Source organism: Lissotriton helveticus, chromosome 12, assembly GCF_964261635.1.
Source record: "Lissotriton helveticus chromosome 12, aLisHel1.1, whole genome shotgun sequence".
NCBI classification, from domain to species: Eukaryota; Metazoa; Chordata; class Amphibia; order Caudata; family Salamandridae; genus Lissotriton; species Lissotriton helveticus.
The window spans coordinates 725,039,767-725,058,140 of record NC_136073.1 but is presented as its reverse complement, the minus strand read 5'-3'; the positions used below and the strand labels follow the sequence as shown (position 1 = coordinate 725,058,140).

At 43.3% G+C, this 18,374-nt stretch overlaps 1 protein-coding gene across 5 annotated transcripts in view; it reads right to left on the bottom strand.

Moving 5' to 3' along the window:
• ARHGEF2 (Rho/Rac guanine nucleotide exchange factor 2) overlaps positions 1-18,374 on the bottom strand; it is an 876,584-nt gene that overhangs the window by 414,839 nt on the left and 443,371 nt on the right. The gene's annotated exons all lie outside the window — the stretch shown is intronic.

Here is an 18,374-nt window from a genome sequence, read left to right as displayed (position 1 = left end):
GAATAGCACAATTTATACCACAACAGCACATCCTAAAACCTACCCGCTCCATTGGTATGTCCGATGCCCACTTTTCTAGCTCCCATACACAACCCAGGGGCATGCTCTCTTTGGTCATTGCTAATATTAAATATATTTACATCCAGAGTACCCCCATTGAGCATCCACTAGATACCCTCTATTTGGGTTCCTCAAAACTCACCCTTGCAGCATTTGCAAAACTCACTCTTCGAAACATTGTAACACATTCTCTTTGGTCTATGGCACCCCTATCAATTATTTTGCACCTCTAATACTAACGCCTTGGGCATCTTACAATCCAATCTCGGGCATCCCCATACAGCAAATTGGGTATACTCCAACAGTACACCTGGTCATTTCCGACCCCAACTCATTTAGCACCTGTCTATATCCAGGCTTAGGCCACAATCAAGCTTGACTCCTTAATTATTGCATGTACCCACTTGTTGGCAATCCACAGTGTCCACTCTTTGTTGTCCCCAGTACCAAACACTGGGCATCCCTGACCAATATTCTTTGCTCATCTCAAATATTTAACTTGTAAGCTACTTCTCTTAAATAATACCCATCTTTTGGCATCCCCTTACATATCATTTACTCTTCATACTCTCACACATAATCAGGGGGCATATTCATAACCTCTCATTGGGCACTAACAATATAGCCATCCTTTGGGGATCCTAAATACCATTTATTGATGCAATCCTAACAACCACTCTTTGTGCGTAAGAAAACATCACTACTATGGGAACTGTCATACCTACTCTTTGGACATTACAAGAACAGTTCTTGTGCACTCACATTTGTGTCTCTTTAGAATCCTTGACAGTGGACTGACAAATAACTAAGAACTGTGAAAATATTGCTTCTTTTGCATAGACACAACCACTCCCTGGGTATCTTCAATAAACACCTCTTGGGCAACACCAGACACCATTTTTTATTTATACATCCAAAACCTTTTACCCAGAATCCATGTTTCACCCATACTGAAATTAATCAGAGCTAGGCCTAGCATGCCCAGACGGGTTCAAGATCATTCAGAAACCCAGACATTCAGGTCGAGGAGGAGGCCTGGGGATCATTTTTAGGGAACAACTAAACATCACTACCCTGGACGTTGATACCGTCTCCTGCGTTGAAATCCTCGGGATTTCCATAAAACATGATTCTGAACACTGCCTCACGGCCCTTGTATGTTATAGGTCTCCGGGGTATTTTAATGCCTCACAACAGCAGGAATTAATCACGGTCATAAACAATATGTCAATCTCCCACAACAGGCTGCTGATATTGGGCGAGTTTAATATATGGGACAATGACCAACTACGTGCAGCCTTGCACAATATTACCCAATCCTGCCACAATCTAGGGCTGAAACAGTGGATAAACACTCCTACACACATACTAGGAAACACGCTAGATCTTATTTTTGCGGCAGAAGACCTACTGACCCTAGACACTTCCCTTCCAGTAGGCTGGTCAGATCACTACCTTCTCAGGTTCAAATCCCACATCCCGTCCCATACAGGATCCATGAGATCCCACGTCAAAACCTTCTTAGGCCGTAACTGGAAGAACCTGATGAAGAGGAAAGAGGAGGGAAAGCTCGATCTACGCCAGGTTGAGGCCTCGTTCAAGATAGAGAATGATGTCACTACAAATTATCTTTCCTTTTGCCACGAGATTACAAAAAAACTCGACGCTGTCATCCCGCTGAAAACAATCATAAAAAGGGGAAAACCCTCCACCCCCTGGTACTCGGATATACTGAAAGAACTAAAAAATACCTGTAAAAAGGCGGAGAAGCTCTGGAGGAAAAACTACTCAGACCAGGAGAAAGTACGATGGAGGCTCACTATTTCACAATATAAAAAGGAAATAATCATAGCCAAATCCAACTATTTTGCTGAGGTAATCCTCAAAAGCTCTAATAAATCCCGGGATACATTTAGGCTCATCAAAGAGCTCGCCCACCCCGCTTGTGCTGATAGCCAAATCAAGCCCTCACAAGAACTCTGCGACGGCCTAGCAGTGTTCTTCCAAGACAAAATCAGCAAAATTGTAGAGGGAATGAATAATAATCCCATCTCCTTAATGCAAGACAACAGCATTCAAGCGAACAAAGACGAGAAGGTGGAACTTGATACATACCCCTTTTCAAATGCTACCCTGGAAAACTTCATGATTCCCTCGGAACAGGAATTCCTTACAACAGCCCTCAACACGTCCTCAAGCTCTCCTCTAGACCCTCTTCCCCATAGAATAGCCAAGAAATTCGAGGATGATATTCTTCCAGCCCTGCATCAACTATGTAATCAATCTCTGTGTACAGGCTCCGTGCCCAAAGACTGGAAACTGGCGATCGTCACACCGCTATTAAAAAAACCAAATCTGGACCCAAATTGCCAAAAGAACTACCGACCCATATCCCTCTTACCATATCCAATAAAGATCATAGAGAGATGGGTCAGCAGATCTCTAGCCCTCTTCCTAGAAACCAACAACATCCTGGAAGAGGAGCAGTTTGGCTTCAGACCAGTTCATGGAACGGAGTCAGCTTTGCTGACAGTCATGGATGACCTAAGAATGAGGGCGGACAGGGGAGAGTCAGCAACTCTGATTCTGCTTGACCTGTCCGCCGCGTTCGATACGGTGAACCACGGCATTCTGATAGAAAGATTAAGGAACATCGGAGTTGGAGGTGTCGTGCTCGACTGGTTCCGCTCTTACTTGACGGACAGGTGGCAGGCAGTAGCCATCCCTCCCTTTCAATCAGAGTTCATCAAAGTCCCGCACGGGGTCCCACAGGGGTCTGCTATCAGTCCCATACTTTTTAATATTTATATGCAACCCCTGATGCGGATCATCAAAAGCCACGGCATCTGCGTGACAAACTACGCAGATGATACTCAGCTGATAATCTCGCGTGACGGAGTTCGAGCAAGCTCAATGGAAACTTTCCACACTTGTATGCTGGAAATGTCTCTCTGGCTCAATCAGAACTCACTAAAATTCAACAGTGAGAAAACCGAAATACTGCATTGCACAGTAGGAAAAATCCCCAAAAGTTTACCATCAGATTTCTGGCCCCAGTCGTTAGGGGACTCACCCACCCCAGTGAGCTCAGTAAAAAATCTTGGAGTCACTATTAATAACAAACTAAGCCTAGAGACTAACGTCAACAAGCAGGTTAGCTGCTGTTTTGCCTTATTAAGAGGACTCCGAAGGCTGCTACCTCTCCTGCCCCCACAGACCAGAGCCGACATAGTCAGGAGCACTATCCTCAGCCGCCTGGATTACTGCAATGGTCTCTTGCTAGAATCCCCTGCATATCTTATCTCCAGACTCCAAAGTGTCCAGACGGCTGCAGCCAAACTGGCACTTTCCCGTGAGCAAAGATCTTCTACCACTCTTGCCCTGGCTGACCTACATTGGCTGCCCATACACCAAAGGGTTTGCTTTAAATCCCTATGTATTGTTTTCAGGGCAGTTCATGGGCTAGGTCCTCGACCACTCCAGAATAAACTCAAGTGGTACGAGCCCACCCGGTCTCTCCGATCCTCATCTTTGAACTTCATCAGCATTCCTAGGATCAAGAAAGCCACCTGTGGAGGACGAGCCTTCACTATAGCTGCAGCTCACTTATGGAATAATCTTCCCACCGATATCAGAAAAACTAATGATCTTCTGACCTTTCGGAAAAAGGTGAAAACCTGGCTTTTTCCAAAAAATCCTCCTAAAACCCACCACAATAAATAAACCTACTCTGTTCAGCATCTTGTCCACGTTCCTGGACAAACTACGCAGATGATACTCAGCTGATAATCTCGCGTGACGGAGTTCGAGCAAGCTCAATGGAAACTTTCCACACTTGTATGCTGGAAATGTCTCTCTGGCTCAATCAGAACTCACTAAAATTCAACAGTGAGAAAACCGAAATACTGCATTGCACAGTAGGAAAAATCCCCAAAAGTTTACCATCAGATTTCTGGCCCCAGTCGTTAGGGGACTCACCCACCCCAGTGAGCTCAGTAAAAAATCTTGGAGTCACTATTAATAACAAACTAAGCCTAGAGACTAACGTCAACAAGCAGGTTAGCTGCTGTTTTGCCTTATTAAGAGGACTCCGAAGGCTGCTACCTCTCCTGCCCCCACAGACCAGAGCCGACATAGTCAGGATCACTATCCTCAGCCGCCTGGATTACTGCAATGCTCTCTTGCTGGAATCCCCTGCATATCTTATCTCCAGACTCCAAAGTGTCCAGGCGGCTGCAGCCAAACTGGCACTTTCCCGTGAGCGAAGATCTTCTACCACTCTTGCCCTGGCTGACCTACATTGGCTGCCCATACACCAAAGGATTTGCTTTAAATCCCTATGTATTGTTTTCAGGCAGTTCATGGGCTAGGTCCTCGACCACTCCAGAATAAACTCAAGTGGTACGAGCCCACCCGGTCTCTCCGATCCTCATCTTTGAACTTCATCAGCATTCCTAGGATCAAGAAAGTCACCTGTGGAGGACGAGCCTTCAGTATAGCTGCAGCTCACTTATGGAATAATCTTCCCACCGATATCAGAAAAACTAATGATCTTCTGACCTTTCGGAAAAAGGTGAAAACCTGGCTTTTTCCAAAAAATCCTCCTAAAACCCACCACAATAAATAAACCTACTCTGTTCAGCATCTTGTCCATGTTCCTGTCCCCACAGAGCTCTTAGCTATGTACCTAAGCGCCAGGATGCACGTAGGGTTATAGAGCGCTCTACAAATGCTATAATAATAAGTTTGAATGGAATCAATAATACATGAACGTTGTGGATTGACTACCCACTTCATGGATGTTCCAGATACCAAGTCTATGCCCATGCCAAGACTCTGTTCTTGGCATCCTAAAACACGGATCCTTTATTTGACATCTCAGAGCCCACTTTCTCAGTATCTTCAGTTGGAAAGCAATTAAAATCCCCAGCTTGACCTATTAGGGTGCATATTCTTATCTGAGTGATCTTCTCAGACTTTGCCCTGCATTCACTTTAGCCGGTGGCTTCAATATGGTTAACTTATAATATGCTCACAGCCACTTATTGAAGTGTAGGAATATTTTGTAGAAAGTATTTGTACTACTCAAACATTATTCAAATTGTTATTTTATTCAGTGTACAACAAAGGTCTCTAGTGTCTTTAATATGCAGGCTGATATGTATGTATGTTTTGGCTCCATACATTTCACATCATTCAGCTTCTCCAGGTACTCCCAATTTTTAAATGGTAGCATCTTCAAACTATAGCTACATAGTTAGTTTGGCTGAAAGGAAAAAAGTTAAATGTTTTGTAATTGTTCTTCTAATTGTCAGTATGCGGACCCCCAAGATTCTAAATACTTGAGCAGCTCTAACACATGAGCTCTAAGAAATAAAATATCGACATAAATAGGGATTGCCAAGATTTTTACATGGGTATCCCAAACTCTACAATTCTGTAATCACACTTTTATGTTGTTCACAAGTTGTTATTTTTTCATTCCAGATGGAGACAATTTGACTTCCCCAAGACCTCAATTCAGACTGTGAACATACTCAAGAGCCACTTCTTTGACAGTCCCAAAAACAACTTTTGTTAAATGTCAATACTCTAAACAATGCACCTTGAATATACCATCCATAGGCATCCCCAGTAACCATACCTTGGGCTAAAGGACCAGATCGTGCAAACTTCTAATCAAGCTCGCAAATGTGAAATATGGTTTGCATTTGTTATAGACTGTGTTCTGTGATATCCAGACTTCTAGCCCATAACCAAACCAGTGCCAGAGATCTCAATGGGGCCTGTCATTGTGGGATGTCACAGAGCCCTCTCCTTTTCCCATTACTGAGGGGATTCTCAGGTCAGTCTGGAATCCCAGTTAATTCCACACGTTTAGAATGAATGGGACCCTTGCTATGTTTAACCACTGCACAAGAAACTTCCATTTCATAAATTATGTGTCAATGAAAGATCAATGGGGCACATGTAACAAGCATTGTTATGTTAGCAAACGGGCAGAATCTTCCTATTTGTGCACGCAAAAAATGCTTTTCACATGTATCAAAACCTATTTTGCAATTTGGTGACCTGTTACTGAATCGCAAAATGGGTTTGTGAGTCGCTATTTGGGATGGGCATGTTTAGGGTGTCCCTTCCAAATAGCAAATCCTAATGGTATGTATGAATGTTTTGTGACCGTGAATGCAGTTGCAAAACATTCACATTTTACCACCTCCTTCAAGTAGGTGGTAACCCATTCGCAAATGGGAAGGGGTCCCCAAGAGACCCCTTCCCCTCTGGGAATGGCAGCGAAATCGTTTTTTCAGCGCAAGCAGTAGTCTCACGGACCAATGCATGCTCTTAAAAAAAGAAAAGAAAACTTTTCATTTTTCTTTTTTAAATGCAGCCTGTTTACCTTTGTAGGAAACCAGGCTGTATTAAAAATAAAAGTTTGCTTTATTTAAAAGCAATCACGGACATGGTGGTCTGCTGACCCCAGCAAGCCTCCATCCCCATGATTTTTGTGAATTCTAGGCTGTCGCAAAGTGCAACCAACCTCATTAATATTCATGAGGTAGGTAATTTGCGACCCCTTAGGAATCGCAGAAAGTGTTCAACCCACTTTTATGCATGCCATTTTGCGATTCCCTAATTACAAATTGAAAGGATTCACAATTAGAGAATCGCACAAAGGTTCCTACATGCATCTGGCCTTAAGCGTTAATACAAGGCGAGAGTTCTAGAATGGAATAACTCGGTCTGGAGCAGCGATCTAGTTCAGAGACATTGAGTTTAACAGTTACGAGAAGCTCACAGCATCTTCTAGCAAGATAGGGTTGCCCCCAAAATGTAGGGAGAGAGGGGACCTAGTGCTACAGGCCCCATTAGGAAACGCAAAGGTGGCTTTTGAGTTATTCTGCACAATTATTATACCTCGCTGTAGGATGGCCCTCTAAAACATCAACCTATTATTTGAAGGGGTTTGATAGTTTCTCAAATCAATCAATCGATCACAAAGAATATCTGTGATGAAGGAAGACAGGGTGTTGGTACAGCCGCATCTGTACTGTGTTGAGAGGCAATTTAGGGGTGTTTTGGGCGGGGGTGATTTTATTGTTCCACACCAGTTTTGGTAGTTAGTGTTTAATGTTATAGAGACTTGAATAATGGATGTTCTGCCATTAGTATGGCCTCACAATGGTTGCTGTGACTTCAGGTGCTTTGACACCCTGGTCTTAAGTATTCTTTAACCGCTTCCACGCTACCGCGAATTCCCGCTGTGCGCTGGAATTTCAAAAATGGCTTGTTTATGACAAAGCCAGCTCGTCATCCGCGTAGCGCAGGTAACGCCCATGACGAGCTGGCTTTGTCATTAGCGCGGAAGGGGTTAACAAGATTGAGTTTGCTATCTGGTTGCAGTAAGAATGTGATTTATATGCTGTTTTTGAGTATGTTTTTGGTGTGTGTGAAGCCGGGGATCTTTACCACTTTGGATGTATGCCATCTCCATCCAAGACAGTTGGTATGAGCAATGCCTGGCTTGAAGAATGTGCATTGCTTAGTAACAGAGATTAGCAACTTCTTGCTCTGGCCTTTGATAACCTGTGACCGTTTATGTTTCATTTTGCTTTTGATCCTTTATTTTAGGGCTTTAAATTGGGAAACATCCTTTACAACTGAACCATTACATCGCACTACACTTACAACGCAGTCATTACATCGCAACATTCTTTACAACGCATGTCACTACATCGCAGGCATTGCAACGCATGACACTACATCGCATGACACTACATCGCATGTCACTACAGCGCAGGCATTACAGCGCTTACCATTACAACGCACAGTACCCCTACACTATCCAAAACTTACGCTACTGTTGCACCCCCTGGAGTTAGAATAGTAATTGTTACCCCTACACTATCCATCACTTACCCTACTGTTGGACCCCCTGGAGTCAGAATAGTAATTGTTACCCCTACACTATCCAACACTTACCCTACTGTTAGACCCCTAGAGTTAGAATAGTCATTTTTACCCCTACAGTATCCAACACTTACCCTACTGTTGGACCCCCTGGAGTTAGAATAGTCATTTTTACCCCTACACTATCCAACACTTACCCTACTGTTGCACCCCCCTGGAGTTAGAACAGTAATTTGTACCCCTATACTATCCAATACTTACCTTACATGCAATGTAATGGCATGCATTGTAATGGTATGTGTTGTAAAGGTATAATGCGATGTAATGGAATGCGTTGTAACGGTAGTTTCTAAAAACGCGATGTACTGTCATGCAATGTAATGGAGTGTGTTGTAAAGGATTTTGCGATGTAAAAACTGCGTTGTAAAGGCATGCGTTGTAATTGTATGCGTTGTAACATCATACATTCCTTTAAATTCGACCCTAGACCAGGCCTTGCCATGAGACAGACCGCAAGAGTACCCTAAGCACTTCAGCAAATGCACGTACATTCCAGAACAGTAGAGGCTCTCATTAAGGGAAGAAGCCTTTAAAGGGGGAGTCTTATTTCAGTTCTTTGAAAACAAATAGGATGATTTTCAAGGGTTTTAGCTTTTGAAAAAGGTACATTTGGAAAATAATTATTCTGGAGTGATCCCAGAAGATAAGTGGAGCAATTTCATCAGCAAGACCACAGTGGCATTTGTGAACATAAAATCAACAGCCCAGCACTGGGATTGTATGAGGGATTAATTTTCAGTTGAAAACACTGAAAAGATTGGAGTCCTGGTTCACAAAGCTGCTGCCAAAACATTGTAATAGGCTCATGTTGTGATTTTGCCTACTCTTGCAGGTAAGTTGCAGCTTTTTTGCTAATTCACAAACATTCCCACTGGCTCCTCACTTACAGTGCACAATTTACCTATCAATGATAAATAAGAATAAGGTACCTTATAGCTCCCCTCCTTAACAACGAGCTCCCCCTTACAGTGGTGGCTGCTATCGGACAGTAGAGTAGTGAGGCGAGGAGAGGGGCTTAAAAAAAGCAAAAAAGGAGAGATCACTTACCCACGGCCAGTCGTCAGGCCGGCTGGCCAGCCGCCGCCTCCCCTCCGTCCTCTGCTTCTGTGTGAAACGGAAGCAGGAAGCAGCCAGGCTTCCCTAAGCCAATAATGATGCTGCTGTCACCATGACAGCAGCATCGTGATTGGTCTGAGCGCCGTGGTTCGACGCAGACAGGGACTGGGAACCTGTACATTTTCTTCACCCAGGCTGTGCATTACAGCCCACTGGAGAACTTGTTAAGTGCACATGTCTGTTTGGCCAGCCCAAGACGGCTGGCTAAACTGTCATGCACATTTAGAAAGTGCCCCAACTACTCCTCCCGCTGTTCTGTGAGCAGACATCCACACTTCCACCAATTCGGCCAGTGGACTGGAATATTCCACCCTGCCCTAATCCCAATATACACACATGCATATAGTAGCACTGCACATGTAACCCCTCAAACAGGAAATATTTGGTATTCACTGCTATAGCTAATCGCTAACTTGTGCCTCTTCCTGTTACTCTGACCGTGAGTAAGATGCTCATACACAAGAAACTCATGCTTAGCGTTCAAAACCTAATCTCTTTATATGTATTTCTGTCACAGAACAGATGGAGAGACCGGCCTCAGGCAGAAGAGGTGGCCAGACAAAAAAATAGAATAAGAGACCTAGAGAAGACAGAGTAAGACATGTTACAGATGGAAGAGGTGTGGCGCAGCGGCCAGGACGACTGACTCTGGAACCCGGGTGCTCACGGTTCGATCCCCGGCAAGGGCGGCAGATCAGCCCAGCACCATGTGACTCTGGGCAATGGCTCGCTTAATCTTCCCGACGGCCCCCAGTGCCTTGACACCTTCGGGTAATTGTTCGCGCTTTACAAATACTGGACATTTACATTTACAGATGGACGGGGAGTCGCATTGCTGACAGATGAGACCCGAGGCAGACATACAACCATACCTGTCACAGACAGAGAAGCTCTGGCACATAGATGGCAAACCTTGCCACTAAGGACAATAACTGCAATAATCAAATGACAAAAAATCCCACAGGTGAGACCGGCAAAGTCAGGTGATACATCATGACCAAGATTGAGGAGGAAATTTTGCAAAGACAGATGCCAAGGCTTGCCACAGGCAAAGGGCATGTTATCACACGTCTAGAGACTCTGTGGAAACCTTTTTGGACTGGCCAATAAATATTTTATTAGGATTGTGCCCAAATAGGGAAGTCCTTAGTTGGTTGGATTAATTATTTTGATACTTTCACCAATAACATTACTTCATGGAGACATGGATTACTCATGCTACACCTTTAATAATGCAAAGCCACCACCTTTGTACTTCGTAGGCTGTACAAACACTTATACAATCTGATATTAATATTTCTCACAAAAATGTAAGAAGAGTAGAGAAAATAGGAGAAAGAACCCCCTAAATACATTTAAAATTGATTGATATAAAGGAATGTTCATTTAATGTCAGACAGAAGTTGCACATCCATAATACACTCCAAACTCGAAATGACCACTCCTCCATGCTCAGCCCCATAGAACCTGACTCCTTCCAAATTCTTAGCAGTATAAAATCTCAGATACATAAAATTTATTTATTCTGCAACATTCTACCATACACATACCACAGTGGCCTTAATAGACTGGCACAGACACATATACCATCTCCGAAGTACGTGGCATGTCTAACATTTTCTTTAAATCTTGTTTATTGCAAAGATTACACTATTACATATGACATTACACAAAAGGGTCACATTACATTAACACATTTTATTTACAAACTGTCAATGCAACAGCAGGTGTGCTGTCAATGATGTTTTGGTTCAGAGAGTGATAATTTCATCAGCACCTTCATCAGGACATCAAGAGGTAAAACCCATTTTCAAGATGTAATCCTTATAAAGGTATGAAATATTTGTTTGCATGCATGTTAACTTATGACAGGCATTTTACACCATTCAAGTTGGCCTGTGGCAGAGAAAGAGGTCAGATGTCACTATTAAAGAACAAATATCAGATTACAATGTTGAGTTGTAATGGCAACATTTAAGTATTTACAATTTAAAATTCATACATTCAAGGCAGTAATATTAACTTTGTAATTGCCTGTAAATTCTTCCCCTGTCCTCTTCGAAAATGAAGTGGGCATGTTGATTCAAACTATTTTTTCAAAACACGAAATCCATTCAACTCAGTTCCTCCGAATTAAGATATTAATGACATAAAACACAGCGTGGATGAGACAGCCAGATGAGATGAATTATGACCAATGACAACTAGTGTAACAAATCAAGAGCAAGGCCTGCCACAGAATGAGACTGAACATGTCAGAAAGACAGGATAAGACAGGCTGGAGGGGAGTGTTGGTTACAAAGCACAAGAGACATGCTAGTGAGAGTATATGAAATGACAGAGACAGAGAAAGCTACATTGTCGTTTTTAACACGGTGGTTAGCTGGAGACAGAGGCCAAGACACACCAAGGGACAGGTAGACACGCCCGACGCCCCAAACAGAGGATGAGACACCCAGTGGGAAGCGGATATAACATGACGTGCGCTCACGCCGTTGGCGTTGGGCAACATTTGCCACGGACTGGATGCTGCAAACAGCCAAAGAAACTGAGGTCTACTCACCACATCCTTCGAGTAAACTTATTCAGCCTAAACATGCTGCTCTCGGGGCACGGAGACCTCAGCGCACAACAAGTTACCCTAACGTGCAGCAGATTTCAGAGGGCGAAAGTCGGGGTTCACGATATTGCATTCTCTAAATTCTGTCTCAAACACACACGCACACATTCATATCCACTTCCGGCACTTGTTTGCAGAAGTGGCTTCTGACGTTTCTTTAGAAAGTAACAGATTCTGCTTTTGGTAACGCGATGCATCAGAAAAGTCCCCTCTGGGACTGTTTGAGGTGAAGTCAGACATGACGTCAAGGGTGTACAGTACCACCATGGCTGTACGGTGCTGGTAAGTCAAGTTTAAGTAGTAAAAGTTTTACTTTTTTACTTATTGCGTTTTTGTACTTGTGTTATAATAAATATGTAGCGCATCCTATCTTAACATATTGTCGTTACATTAGTTTATTTAGTATTTTCAACACCACTGTAACAGAGAGTGTAACCGATGCTTCAGCTCATCAGAGCCATCTAAAATGTGTTATAATTTTTTTTTTAATTGGCTCACTGCATTTCTCCAGGCTGCACGGCCATCCTACCGACGCACTACACACCCACCAAGAGTGTATGATCCACTAACCTTGCAATACAGCCGATGACGTGGCACAGGGACAATAATGGCAGCATTGACATTCTGCTGCAATACTCCAAAGATTTCCTTTCTGTTGCCCCTTGTTTAATTTAAACGGTTCTACCCTCATTGGGGGCATACTAGGCTTTCTGCCCCTGACTATAACAGTGTTCGAGGCCGTCTCCTTCTAGATAAGCTCCTGCCTATTTCTCAGGTTCAAAACTTGGGAAAAGAACATTAAAAACTGAGTAACCCTTGGTAGTTGACTATTGTGCTATTTTTAAGCTTCTACTATCAGACAGCTCAAGCTGTCTGCTTGCAAATGACCTATTGTGGGCTTACCAACTACTTATCGAGAGGTATTAAAGCGTGTGGTTCTTACCATTGTTTTTAGGTTTGCATAGGAAGCGCTTGCGCTGTCTCTTCGAGACATGGCATTAAGCTCCGTTCACATTCCTTCTATGCATTTTATTGGCTCTTGGCAGTGTCTTTTGGAATTCTATTTATTTCATTGGTTTAGTTTGTTAGTAGCCCGCAGAGACAGCTTAACTATGCATTAAACACACATTGTGTCCAAAACGTGCTGTCTCTGTGGACATAGGAGGGCGGGCACGTTATAAATAATCTTATTAAAACTGCATTCAACGCGCTTTCAGAACACAATGCGTTCACCCAACGGGAGTATTTTTACAATATACTAACAGAGAAGAATTGCAGTTTCCCTTTTCAAGTAAAAATGAAAAAGCTTCTAAAAATGGATTCCATGTACCAGCATGGAACGCATTTCTATGAAACATTTTCATGTGTACGTAAAAAGCAAGAGAGCAATTCTTCCTGTTAGTTTTGTAGTTTAAAAAAAAATCCCGTCAGATGAACATGTGTTCAGAAAGACAGAGACAGCATCCGGCAGCATCTGGTTGGGGGTGTGCTAGCGGGGACAAGGGAGACATGCCTAAGGGCTTGTATCTGCTGATGAATAGCACTCCTCAGCTGCACAAATAGTCACCTACAGAACAGTATTTAAAGAAGACCCATCTGCAGCACAATGGGTTCATAAGGCTTTACTTTGCCTCGTTTCCATTTACAACGCCAATAGCACCAATTCTTGCAAATGTGAGACCTACTGCACTGCAAAGGCTTGTTCTTTCTTGTCTTTCACCTTTGCTTGCTTCCTATTCAATGGCTTGCGGTCGCTGCCTTCTGTGCATCTATCTTCTTCAGCAAAGCTTATTTACCATTCTTTTGATTTGATAACTTTCACGCTTCCAATGCGCACATTTGGGGAACTACTTTTTTTTCAGCTCTCCTTGCGAGTGCATGTGTTTTCATGCTTTCTCCCTCGTGTACTACCCCCCCACCACCATCAGACAACTGCCACTTTGTGAGCACTCTGTGTTTATTTCTCGCGTGTGTGCTGCTCTACATCTATAAATGATATTAGTATTTTTTTACATGGGGAACTTCGCCAGGCTATCTATAAAAAACAGGTTGCAATTTCTGCACAACTGATAGGTTGTTGCCTATGACAACTCGCAAAGGGGGTGCATTTAAACTGTATTTGTTGAATAGGTCCTGGAGTTGCAGATGACAGGTAACGTTACCAGCATCAGCAGCTTTGAAGAGGTGCTGAAAGGTTAGTACTTCTCCCGCACAGCATGGCTCTAGTGCTGTAAAATAAAGGCTCTCTGGAGAAAATCTAACCATATTTCTAGGTAGAATATACAGTGTTCCAACAAGTAATTACTAATTCTTCTTGAGCTTCTGTATTGCAGTAGGGATGTGAGCAGGTGGTTTGATTAAAACCATATGCCTCAGGAGCAAAAAAGCTGAAATGGGGGATGCTGCAAGGCTCCTCCCGTAGTCCTACACGTTTCAACATTTATCTGTCCTCCCTGGTGTATTTGGTTGAATCATTTAACATCAAGGTCTTCTCATATGCAGCTGATACCAAACTCCTGCTCACCTATGATGAGTATTCTATAAAGGCAAAGGATACATTTGCGTACTGTATGGTAGCCTTGCTTGACTGGCTGAAGGCCAACAAATTACAATGTAATCCCGATAAAACAGAACTTCTGTTGTTTGGGCGGAATCCCCTCCTAGGATGGGTGGGAGCTTGGCCTGACATGATCCCCCTGTTAAAGATTACAGGAATCTGTTAGCATGAGCTGAAAGCCATTTTGTACTAGGTAGCCATCTTAGTTAGCCATGTGATTGCCATGTGCTTTCTCCCTCTTCCAGAGCTTTGCACATGCTCAGAAAGGCCTAGCTGATAGAATACGCCTGCTCCTAGTACAGAACTGTCAGGCTATTCTTACTGATGTGCTCAGTTTAGTCTCTCCTCCCACTTTGTTGACCAAGCAAATTTTGTATACCCATATTAGTATTTTTGCATGCTGGTATGTGCCAGGACCTCCAATTGGTTTTATGCGGACTAATGTAACCTTTGCATATAGAAGGCCCCTGTTCTCTGTACTCCTTAGACTGGCTCCGACAGTGGTCTGAGGGTACTGTATGACGCAGTCTCCCTCATCTGAGATTAATAAACTGTTATTTTTATATTACAGCTTCTGTGCCAATCTCTTCTTTGTTGGTTAAAAGAACCAAGTGTATCAGTGAACCCCTTAGGAGGTTTATATTTCTTCAAATGGTGCCCGAAACGTAGACCTCATCAGAGAAGCGGCTATCCAAGGAAGTGGTCTTGACAGGAGACAGGAATCTACTGAGGAGGACAGGACAGGACTCTACTAAGGAGGTACCCTGCACGGAGATTCTCTGTCTCTGCAGCCCAGAATATTTCTGGTCTTCCTGATTTGATCCTCCAAATGTTTACCGCACCTGACTGAGAAGCTTTTTGACGTGAGTATTCTAAAACGACCGTTAGGTCACTCAGAACTTGGCAGTGAGGGGTTGGAGATTTGTGCTTGGTAAGGTCGTTTGTTGCAACGCTTTTTGGTTTTAGAATTGTATGGAAATTGGCCAACATTTGGAATTTGGATATATATGAATTGCAATTTGTGCAGGCAGGTAATGAGGAGACTTTTCTCTACGTTTTATAAAACTTGAACAGCACACATTTACCTAAGTGCTACTTTGTGTATAATATTACATATACTGCAATATTCTTGGCATGCCTGTTCTTAACACACATCGTAGAATGTGTTGCTTTCTTGGAGGTACCATAATGGAATTAGAACGGAATCAGCCGACTTCTTCCTTGGTGACTCAGCACCCCATGGAATTAAAATATGTACATATAAAAAGGATCCTGGTCTGTGCACATAGTAATGATATGCAGAACGCTTTTTGAGTGTTCTGCCAGCTAAAACTGGCAAATTTGGTGTATTTTGGCTTCTTGAACACGAAGCAGTATTTGGGCTGTTTTTGTGCATTCTTTTTGGGCTATTTTCGAGAGCTTTTCTTGTAAATATGACTTACAATTAGTATTTACAAATGGTTTGGTTTCAGTACAGTCTGAAGGCTGTCTCTTGGTTCTGTCCTAAGTGTTGATTTGTGGATTAATTATGTGTTTAAATGTCTATGTGGTTTGTGATTTGACATCGGTGGTACTTGTGTGAGTAAGTAGCGATTGCACTTTTTGTATAAGAATGGCTAGTTTTAAGCGCGCTGTATTGTGCATTCTGAGTGTATGACCCCCTTCTGTAAATGTCTGTAATGAGCTCAATGTGTTTTTTTGTCTTCATTCTGTTATGCAAAATGTCCTTTAATTACATATTAAATACAAATCCAGAAATGAATTATGTAACATATGCTAAATAGCTGCCCGCTACCATTAAAATTGACAAAGTAAGACATTATAGATATGTGCAAATTGCCACCATGCTAAAGATAAAATTAGAATTCACATTCAATAGGATTAAAAAACGCCTCATACAGAGGAAGAAAAACGAAAGTGTGTGCTTTGCAATGACTATGACTAAAATACAAAATGTTACAGCATTTTCCTTAGATACATTGTATTAGATATTAAGAGGCATTCACATCATCTGAGTGAATTTGGTTGTTGCTGAACTAAACACACATTACAGAACAATAGATTTGTGCTGGCCTGAAAGGCGTGAGAATTTGACGCCTGCTGGTCACAGCAACAGCTGCGTCAATAACACATGGCTATTCCTGACCGCAAGCCACAAGGAAACTGCTGAGTAAACTAGATTTTAAGTCAGTGTAAACCTGTTATAAAAGCCTGCATTACAGACTAATCTTAAAAGTTACAAAAAACAGTTTCTTTATTTAGGATAACAGAGAACAAAATTTAAAGTAGGGATTTTCCTCTCTTGATGCCTTTTACATAAGCACATCTGTGGTTTGATGTTAAATAATAACTGTACTTTAAAAGGTGGCGCAGAATTTTCATGTTTCAAGTAAGGCTTCTGTGCTTAGGGTTATAAATGAATGTGTTTAAATAGGAGAGGAAAGGAATGAAGCTAGCTTTCCATATGTGGAACCATCCAAATGATTGGTGTTATACATTATTTTTTGATTATATGAAAAAAAAATTTATTAAAAATAAGTGCACTAAATTCGCCTTTTAATCTTTATAATGCCTAATAATCATTTTTTTTTTTTAATTTTTAAGAAGATCTTTATTATGCAGTATGCGGTTATCATACAATTCACAATCCACATCTCTACAAAGACTGCGTAAGCAGATAGTAGTTTGCTAGGTTCTGAACAGGATGACACAGCCATTCAGCCGACAACCCGGGGGTCCGGCGGCGAGTTCCATGTGCTAGTTAGTATAACCATCTGTCGACCAATGACGTTAATGGCAGATCTCATGGTTTTACATTTTATCCTCAAGATTCGTGTCGCAATGGTCACCCAGCATTTGCCTCATGAATGTATCTTCCCCAAGTCCCAAAGGTCGTGTACAAGTCAGCTGCGGGTAGTCAGAAAGGGGGGCGGGGAATCAGTTATGTATGCGTTCCCAATGCTGAGTCTGTGTTGCTGCTCTTGTGCTGGTGATGTGTGCAGTAGTATAGCTCACTGAGGCATAGGAGTGCGCAGTTGTAGTCAGCAGGGTTAGTCCGCAGCCATGTTGGGTAGGGTTCAGAGTACTTAGCAGTAGAGTGCCTGTGTGTTCTCCCAGTTGCATCACTGGGAGGGCGCTAGGGACATGACCGCATCCAATAAGCAATGTGTATTATCCACGTGTGGCACGTTTGTGGCCAGGTGTCCATATGTACCTCTTGTGGTGTGTGAATGGTGTCACGTCTCCGCAATTCGCAGGTGGCATGAGGTCTCGAGGGATTGTCTCTTGTTAGTAACGTGTCATCTCTTGTGTCTTCATTTAAAAACAAGGAAATTGGGTCCGGTCCGAGGACTTGACCAATAAACAAACTGTTCCCTACGTCCATATATTGGCTGGGAAAACTGGGGGTTGGGAAAGTGTGAGAGGCAGGGGAGGGGGGAAGGGGGGAGATCGTTGCAGGTTATGATGTGGGGCATCGTATTGTAAGGTGGGGTCCAGCGAGGCTACATGCAATGTATGGGGACAGTCGAGGAGGGGGGGGGCAGAGGGGTAGGGGGAGGGGTGCAAGTCCCCTGTCTCATTCATGAACATACGGGCAATATCTGCAGTGCAGGGTCAGGGCGTATGCCGGCTGTGCGCGGGGCGGCGGCGCAGGCCATCTATGTGGTAATTTGTCTCCTGCCGGCGGACAGGCGGGCGAGGAGGGGGGGGGTCGGCTCTTCTTTTAGTGTTAATGTCTGCTGTCTACGCAGGCATGCCAGGGCCAGGGTAACGGCGTGCATTCAGTGTCGCAGAGGCGTCCAATGTGCGGTGGGGAGGCAGTAGCATCCCTACTCAGGGTTGCGTGCCTCTTACCGGTGAGAGGTGAGTGGGCGGGGGGGGGAGGGGTGCAGGCCTGCATCCACCCTCAGTATCAGTTAGCATCACTATGGCTATATTGTCCATTGCCTCATTGGACTCCCCGCTCCTGGCAGGCGTGGTAGAATGTCTTTAGTAGGTCGTTCCAAAGCTGGGCGATGGGGAATTTGCGGAGTCCCGCTGTTTCTTCCC